Raw genomic sequence first — 8,875 nt, 5'->3', positions numbered from 1 at the left:
AGACAGAAGACGGGAGGTACAGGGAAAGGAAAACAAAAGGAAAAAGAAAAAAAAAAAAAAATCACAGCAGCGTGGGAGAGAGAAGGATCCAGGGGAGGGCCCGGGACGCAGAAGAGGGGCGACAGGGCCCCGAGGGCCCGCCACTCACCGCGGCTCTCGCTCTCCGCGCTCCCGGGAGACTCTGCCGCTTCAGACGCTTCTCTCTCCTGCTCTCCTCCATTCCTCTTCCCTAACTCCGGTCGCTTGGCTGTCCCCCACCTAAGAGAAAACGTCCATGTCTCGCAGCTCTTACGACACAAGGATCCCCAGGCACGTAGCCTCGCTTGCTCGCGCGCTACGCGCAGGAACAGCACAGAGGGAAAGAGAGAGAGACAGAGAACGACGAGCGGGCAGCAGAACTGATGGATCAAGAGAGAAACTGAATCGGAGGAATAAAGAACACTGGAGGGAGACACAAGTAGAGCGAACAAGCCAGATGGACGGGGGCAGGAGACACACAGATCAGGCCAAAGAGGTGGAGAAAGTAAAATCGGTGACGGGCTGCAGGATGATAGAAAAGGCCACGGTTCAGCACAGAGGAGAACAACGGGACAGCAAGCTGGACAGGGGCATATAGCGAGAAACAAAGGGACAGGCAGCAGTATGGAGATACACAGACAAAGAGTTACGGGGAGGATGGAGGACAGAGAGAACAAGAGAAAAGGGACAGGGAGGGGGGCACAGATGGAGAAAGAAACATTGCAGAGAGAGAGAGGAAGAAAGCGACAGGGCAGAGGCAGAGAGGTAGAGAAAGGAAGAAAAAAGTAGCGACGAGTAAGAGGCCAGAGGGACAAGGAAAAGCCAGGAGGAAGGACAGAGTGAGAGAGAAAACAGGTGAGGGACACGACGCCAGACTGTGAAACAGAGAGCGCGACAGGGAGCAGGACGCTGGGACAGACAGCAAACGAGAGCAACAGAGAGAACGGCAGCGAGGCGGAGCACGAGAGAAAACAGGGACTGAGAGCAAGACCGAGGGGTGAAGCAATAAATAACGGGGCTGGGGAGCAGGACAGCAGAAGAGAGAGACAGAGAGGGGGACACATAGGACAACCGCAAACTGAGAGGGAGAAGGAGAAGAGCACAGAGGGTCACAGACAAAAAGAGAGGGACGGCAGCAAGAGAAAAACAAGACGAGGCAGAAGGACTGAGGAGCAGAGAGAAAAAGGGTACAGGAAAAGGACAGAGATGCAGAAAACAAGGAAAGCCTGGAGCACAGGGCAAAACTGACAAGGACAGGGAGCGGGACAAAGGGATGGAGGAGTTAAAAACAGCGATGGGCCGCAGCACAGAGGAAGAGAGAGAAAAAGAGCAAGAGCAGCAAGGAAGAAGAGTGACAGAAGGGTGTTGACAGGGACACGTACAAAGCGGGCTTGGGGGACACAGACATCGGGAAGGGGTAGAAAGGAAAGGGAGGGATGGGGAGCAAGACAGCGTGACAGAGGGAGTGGAGTGCAAGGATACACAAAAGCAGAGGGACTGGAAGAGGAAAGAACGTCAGGGAGAGAAAGGCTGAGGCTGGCGAGCAGGAGAGAGAGAGGTGGAGAATGAAAAAACAGCCATGGTCAGAAGAACAGAAATGCAGAGAAGAAAAAATTACTTCCAGGCAGCAGGACAGAGGGACAGAGCAAGAGCAAAAATATCAAGAGGGAGAAGGACAGGTAACACACAGCAGGACGCTGCAGGAGTGAGAGGGAGGGAACACAGAGCAAAGCAGAAGAATGAAGAGAGAAAAAAAAAAACAACCCAGCAAACAGAAAGGGAACCGGACAGAACTAGGCAGCAGGGCAGAGAGACGGAGAAAGAAAAAACAGGGACAAAGGGATAGAGAGGCAAAGAGAGGGATGGGGACCAGGACAGTGGGATACAAACAGGGAGTAGGACTCGAGATTGCAGAGAGAGAGGTCCAGGAAGCAGGAAGAATGACAGAGAGAAAAAGGGGGGAGGGGGGTGGGGAGCAGGTCAGAGCGCTGGAGAAAGGAAAAACACTGCTGTGGAGCAGCAGAGGGGGACGGAGAAAGACAGACAGGGACGGGGAGCAGGGCAGAGAAACGGAGAGAGAAAATAAGCGATGGGGAGCAGGGCAGAGCACTAGGAAGAGGAAAATAAGACAAGGGAGAAGACCGAGAAGCTCAGAGAGAAAGAAGGGTCGAAAGGAAACGCCAGAGAGGTAGAGAAATCAAGAAATACAGGGACGAGGAGCCTTGCAGAGACGGAGCACGAAAATGTAGGGCCGGTGAGCGCGAAAGAGGGAGAGAGAGACGGGGGCAGGGGGAGGAGATGAAGAAGAAAGGAGAGATAAAGATGGCAACGGAGCGCAGGGGACACAGACAGAGAGAGAAAAAGGACAGTGAACAGGAAAAAAGGGACCGAGAAACAAAGAAAGGGTCAGATCTAGACAAAGAGACCAAGAAAGGGGCGGGGGGCGTGTGTGCAGGGAAACCCCAAAACAAACCAGCAAGGGGCTAGAGAACAGAGAGGGAGAGAAAGAGAAGAAAGGGCCACGAAGCAGGACAGAGAAGGAGAGAAAGGCAAAAAGGGAGAGCAAAAAGAGAGCCGGCTGGACAGGGAGGTACAGCAAGAAACGACCGGACAGCCAGCAGGACAGACAAATAGAGACAGGGAGCCGACTAGAGAAATTCTGAAGGGAGAAAAAGAGGGAGAGGGAGCAGAACACAAACACAGACAGAAGACGGGAGGTACAGGGAAAGGAAAACAAAAGGAAAAAGAAAAAAAAAACAAAAATCACAGCAGCGTGGGAGAGAGAAGGATCCAGGGGAGGGCCCGGGACGCAGAAGAGGGGCGACAGGGCCCCGAGGGCCCGCCACTCACCGCAGCTCTCGCTCTCCGCGCTCCCGGGAGACTCTGCCGCTTCAGACGCTTCTCTGTCCTGCTCTCCTCCATTCCTCTTCTTCCGTAACTCCGGTCGCTTGGCTGTCCCCCACCTAAGAGAAAACGTCCATGTCTCGCAGCTCTTACGAGACAAGGCTCCCTACGCACGCAGCCGCACTCGCGCGCTCCACAACCGGACCATGCTGCTGCTGGTGACACATACAGACCCTGCGGGGCACGCTGGCGGCCTGGCCTGCTGCGGGCTACCAAGACGGAGCCTTCCTCACCCGCAGCGCCAGGCAGCTGCCAGCCAGGTGGCCTTCCATTTCTTCTTCTTCTTCAGCCTTCTCGGGACTCTCCAGCTTCAGCCGCGCCACCTCCTGTCCGCAGCCACTCAGCGCTCCGCCTCTCCCTTTTCGCCCCCACGCCGCCAGCACAGCGAGGCCCGGCACACGCAGCCCACACAAGCCTGGAGCGGGCGCAGCCAACGGCATCCCCAGGGCACGAACGGACAAACGCGAACTCAGCGCGGCCCCTGCCACACATAAACAAGCAGCGGCGACCGCGTTCAGGGAGGCCGAGGCAGCCCGCACCACGGGCCTTGGGGGAGGCCGGGCGCTCCGGGACACAGGCTTCAGGGGACGTGCTGCAGCTGGGGGCGGCTGCGCGGGGCGAGCGGGGCCGGGGGAGCACTGCCGACTTGGGGGGGGGGGGGGGTGCCCGCCTCCTTCTCCCATTCCCTTCCGTCACCTCCCGCCTCTGGCCCCGGGGCTGCCCGCACCCGGCTCGCCTCCTGCAGCCTGCCGCAGCGGCCGGCTCCAAGCTTCCCGTCCCACCACCCTCGAGCAGCCACCACGCACCCCCGCACCCGCCAGAGGGGAGCCCGCGCCTCACCGCTGGCCTCTCTGCTCCCCCGCCGCCCCGGCACCGGACACCAGGCCGCCGCCATGCTGCTCCGCCGCACCGCGCATGCGCCACGAGCCGACGGCGCGCCGGAGGGGCCACACTCTGAGCCGAACGCCGGGCTGCAGTACCGCGTTGCGGCCAGGGGGCGGCGCCAGCGGGGCCGGGGGCGGCGCCAGCGGGGCCGGGGGCGGCGCCAGCGGGGGCAAGGGCGGCGCCAGCGGGGGCAAGGGCGGCGCCAGCGGGGGCAAGGGCGGCGCCAGCGGGGGCAAGGGCGGCGCCAGCGGGGGCAAGGGCGGCGCCAGCGGGGGCAAGGGCGGCGCCAGCGGGGGCAAGGGCGGCGCCAGCGGGGGCGGGGGCGGCGCCAGCGGGGGCGGGGGCGGCGCCAGCGGGGGCGGGGGCGGCGCCAGCGGGGGCGGGGGCGGCGCCAGCGGGGGCGGGGGCGGCGCCAGCGGGGGCGGGGGGCGGCGCCAGCGGGGGCGGGGGCGGCGCCAGCGGGGGCGGGGGCGGCGCCAGCGGGGGGCGGGGGCGGCGCCAGCGGGGGCGGGGGCGGCGCCAGCGGGGGCGGCGCCAGCGGGGGCGGGGGCGGCGCCAGCGGGGGCGGGGGCGGCGCCAGCGGGGGCGGGGGCGGCGCCAGCGGGGGCGGGGGCGGCGCCAGCGGGGGCGGGGGCGGCGCCAGCGGGGGCGGGGGCGGCGCCAGCGGGGGCGGGGGCGGCGCCAGCGGGGGCAAGGGCGGCGCCAGCGGGGGCAAGGGCGGCGCCAGCGGGGGCAAGGGCGGCGCCAGCGGGGGCAAGGGCGGCGCCAGCGGGGGCAAGGGCGGCGCCAGCGGGGGCAAGGGCGGCGCCAGCGGGGGCAAGGGCGGCGCCAGCGGGGGCAAGGGCGGCGCCAGCGGGGGCAAGGGCGGCGCCAGCGGGGGCGGGGGCGGCGCCTGCGGGGGCGGGGGCGGCGCCCAGCGCCGGCTCCGGCTCCGAGCAGACCCCGACTCGCGGCTCCGACACGGCGCCGCACCCCCGCCTCTCCTTGCCCCCGACACGGACCCCGCCCTCCCGGGGGCTTTTCCCCGGGACCCGCCGCTCCATCCAACCCCCCCCCCCCCATACCCCGCGCTCACCTTCTCCCTCGCTGCAGCCGCAACCCGGCTATGGCTCCGCTCCTCCTTCGGCTCGCATCGGGCCCGGCACGGCAGCACCGGGCCCTCTACCGGCAGAGGGAGGGGCCGTCGCCATCAGCCCCGCTGCCCGCACCTGGGGCTCTTCCAGCCCCGGCCCACGGCTGGAGCCCACCATGCCGTCATTGGGCAAACACAAAGACTCTCTGAAGCCCTTTGGGCACTTCAGCAAGCAGGCAGGCGTTCCTTATTGCAGCGCCGGACACACAGGGCACGGCTCCTCCCAGCGCGCAAAGCACCTGCGCCACTCGAGCGGCAGTACCGAACTTTGCTCACCGGGTGGCAGCAGCGAGCCCTTGGACACGGCGCCACCCGAGCCGCAGTACCGAACTTTGCTCACCGGGTGGCAGCAGCGAGCCCTTGGACACGGCGCCACCGCGCATTGGCGCCGCCCGAGCCGCAGTACCGAACTTTGCTCACCGGGTGGCAGCAGCGATCGTACCGGCCCCTCCACGGCCACCCGCGCCACGGCAGCACCGGGCCCTCCACCGGCACAGGGAGCGGCCGTCGCCATCAGCCCCGCTGCCCGCACCTGGGGCTCCCCCGGCCCCGGCCCACGGCTGGACCCCGGCAGGAACAGGGGGCCGTCGCCCCAGCCCCACAGCCCGTCCCCTCCTCCCCTGGCCTCTGGCGCAGCCCCTCGTCCCGTGCAAACCAAGCACAAACGCAGCCGCCAGGGCAAAAGGGACCGCAGGTCTTTACTCAGTCACGCACCCAGCCAGTCCCGGGAGCCGCTCTGCTCCGGGGTCGGGGCCCCCGACGCTCCCTCTGCCCCTCCGACACCTCGGCACTCCCTTCCCGCAGCTGCGCCCGTTGATCCAGCGGCGAACAGTCCGTCCGTCGCCTCCCGGAGCGACGCGCTGCTCGGCAGAGGCTGCCAAAAATGAGGAGCAGGGTGCAGGCCACTACAAGAGAGGAGAAAAGTGACAGGTGGCTGGACAGCGGCGGTGGAACGAGAAAGCACCAAGCAGGGAAAGGGACGGCGAGAGAAGGACGGGGACAGGCAGTCCCACAGAGACGGAGAAAGAAGCAGCAGCAAGAGAGCAAGAGCGGCAGCAGAAAGAAGAAGAGGGAGCAGGACACAGACCGAAAGTGAAGAACGGGGAGCAGGAAGGAGATGCAAAAAAAAACCCTGCAGCATGACAGAGGAAAAAAGAATAGCGGCAGGGACCTGGACAAAGAGAGATGAGGAAATAGAATAGAATAGACATGGAGAAAGCAGTAGATCTGTGACGTGCTACGGAGCCGAGAAGGAAGGCCTCGAATCAAGGGACGAGGAGGCAGACAGAGAGCACCAAAGACAGCAAAAGTACTGACAGGCTACAGAGTAGGAGGAAAGCAAAACTAGTAACCGGGAGCTGAACAGAAAGAGGGGAAGAAGGAAAAAAATGCCACGGGCTGCAGGGCAGAAAGAGGGAGGACCTAAAAGATGGGGACAAGTCAGAGACAGATGGAGAAAGAAGGTACACAAGAGCAGAAAAAAAAAATAATCGTAGCAGTGGGGGAAAGAGAGGGAGCCGGGGAGGGCCCAGGATGCACAAGAGGGGTGACAGGGCCCCGAGGGCCCACGACTCACCGCAGCTCTCACTCTCGGTGCTGCCGGGAGACTTTGACACTTCAGATGTTTCTCTCCCCTTCTCTCTTCCCCTCTTCTTCCGCAACTCCAATCGTTTGGCTCTCCTCCACCTGAGAGAAAATGCATGTGGCTGTCTTAGAGCTCATACGAGACGTGGCTTCCTAGACAACAAGCCTCAGGAACAGGACAGAGAAAAAGAGAGAATATGATGAGTGGGAAGCAGAACACACGGATCGAGAGAGAACTTGAATCAGAGGAGTAAACAAGGCAGGAAAGAGAGATAAAGACAGGGAAGAAGCCACAAAAACGGGCCTTTCTGGCCTCTTACTCGCACCCCCAGCCTCCCACCCCTCTGCAGCCTCCCACCCTTTCCGGCCTCCCTTTTTTTCTGGCCTCTACTCTCGCCCCCGGCCTCCCACCCCTCTGCAGCCTCCCACCCCTTTCCGGCCTCCTTTTTTTTCCTGGCCTCTACTCCCCCCTCCTCGCCCCCCCCCCCCCGCCTCCCACCCCTCGATAGCCTCCGAACTCCCCTTTTGCTGGCCTCTACTTAATTCAGCTTCCCACCCCTCTGCAACCTCCTACGTCTTTCCAGCCTCCACTCCGCCCCCCCAGCTTCCCACCCTTTTTCAGCCTCCCACCACCGTCCCACGCAGTGCAGGACACACTGACAGAGAGAGAAAAAGGACAGGCAACAGGAAGAAACGTACTAAGAAACAAAGAACGGGTCAGACGAAGAAGGGGGTGGGTGGTCAGGGTTGGAACCCCAACACAAACCAGCAAGGGGATAGAGGACAGACAGAGAGGAAGACAAGAACGGGCCGGGAAGCAGGAAGAGAAGGAGAGAAAGGCAAAAAGGGAGAGCCGGCTGCACAGGCAGGTACAGCAAGAAACGACCGGACAGGCAGCAGGATCGAGAAAGAGAGACAGAAAAACTGGGGACAGGAAGCAGGACAGAGGGACGGCGAGAGGAAACAAGGGCCAGGGAGCAGGACAGCGGTGGAAAAAGAGGCACTGGGGCAGCAGGACAGAAAGAGAAGGAAGAAAGGCCAGAACAAGGACGGGGAATAACAGCAAAGGGAAAGAGAAGGACAAGGAGCGGGACAGATTGTCAGAGAAAGACAGGGACAGGGAGCGGGACAAGGTGATACTGAGAGAGAAAAAGGGGACAAGGAGGCAGGACAAAGTGAAAGACAGGCACAAGTAAGAGACGGGGGAGCAGGACAGAGACGGAGGGGGAAAAGCCTCAGCTGGGCAGCAGGAGACAGAGGCGGAGAAGGGAAAAAACAGCACCGGGCTGAGGGACCCTGAGGGAGGAATTAAAAAACAAACACAGGGAGCGGGACAAAACGACAGAGAGAGAGAAAAGGGACAGAGCAGGACAGCGTTGGGGGAGAAATGCGACCGTGACGGGCAGCGGGAGAGAGGTATGGAGAAAGAAAAAAAATACCGAGGAAGAGAGAAAGGAAACAAGGGACAGCGAGCTGCACAGGGGGATCGAGAAAGAAAGGATGGGAGAGGGAATGGCGCAGAGAGAGAAAGGCAGAAAAAACAGCAAGAGGAAGCAGGGCAAAAGGACAGCAAGAGGAAAAAGGAAAGGGACAGGGAGCTGGACAGAGATGGGAAAAAAAGCAGCGGGGACACACGAAAAGAGACAGAAAGAGAAGGGCACAAAAGGATAGATGAGGACAGCGGCAGGATGGAGACGCAGAACAAACCTGGGACGGTCAACCTGGGTGGGCGGGGAGCGGGTCAGAGAGCCGGAGAAAGGAAAAACTCTGCTGTGGAGCAGCAGAGGGGGACGGAGAAAGACAGACAGGGACGGGGAGCAGGGCAGAGAAACGGAGAGAGAAAATAAGCGATGGGGAGCAGGGCAGAGCACTAGGAAGAGGAAAATAAGACAAGGGACAAGACCGAGAAGCTCAGAGAGAAAGAAGGGTCGAAAGGAAACGCCAGAGAGGTAGAGAAATCAAGAAATACAGGGACGAGGAGCCTTGCAGAGACGGAGCACGAAAATGTAGGGCCGGTGAGCGCGAAAGAGGGAGAGAGAGACGGGGGCAGGGGGAGGAGATGAAGAAGAAAGGAGAGATAAAGATGGCAACGGAGCGCAGGGGACACAGACAGAGAGAGAAAAAGGACAGTGAACAGGAAAAAAGGGACCGAGAAACAAAGAAAGGGTCAGATCTAGACAAAGAGACCAAGAAAGGGGCGGGGGGCGTGTGTGCAGGGAAACCCCAAAACAAACCAGCAAGGGGCTAGAGAACAGAGAGGGAGAGAAAGAGAAGAAAGGGCCACGAAGCAGGACAGAGAAGGAGAGAAAGGCAAAAAGGGAGAGCAAAAAGAGAGCCGGCTGGACAGGGAGG

The sequence above is a fragment of the Opisthocomus hoazin genome, unplaced genomic scaffold, assembly GCF_030867145.1.
Source record: "Opisthocomus hoazin isolate bOpiHoa1 unplaced genomic scaffold, bOpiHoa1.hap1 HAP1_SCAFFOLD_120, whole genome shotgun sequence".
Classification (NCBI taxonomy): Eukaryota; Metazoa; Chordata; class Aves; order Opisthocomiformes; family Opisthocomidae; genus Opisthocomus; species Opisthocomus hoazin.
Note: the sequence above shows the minus strand (reverse complement) of the source record.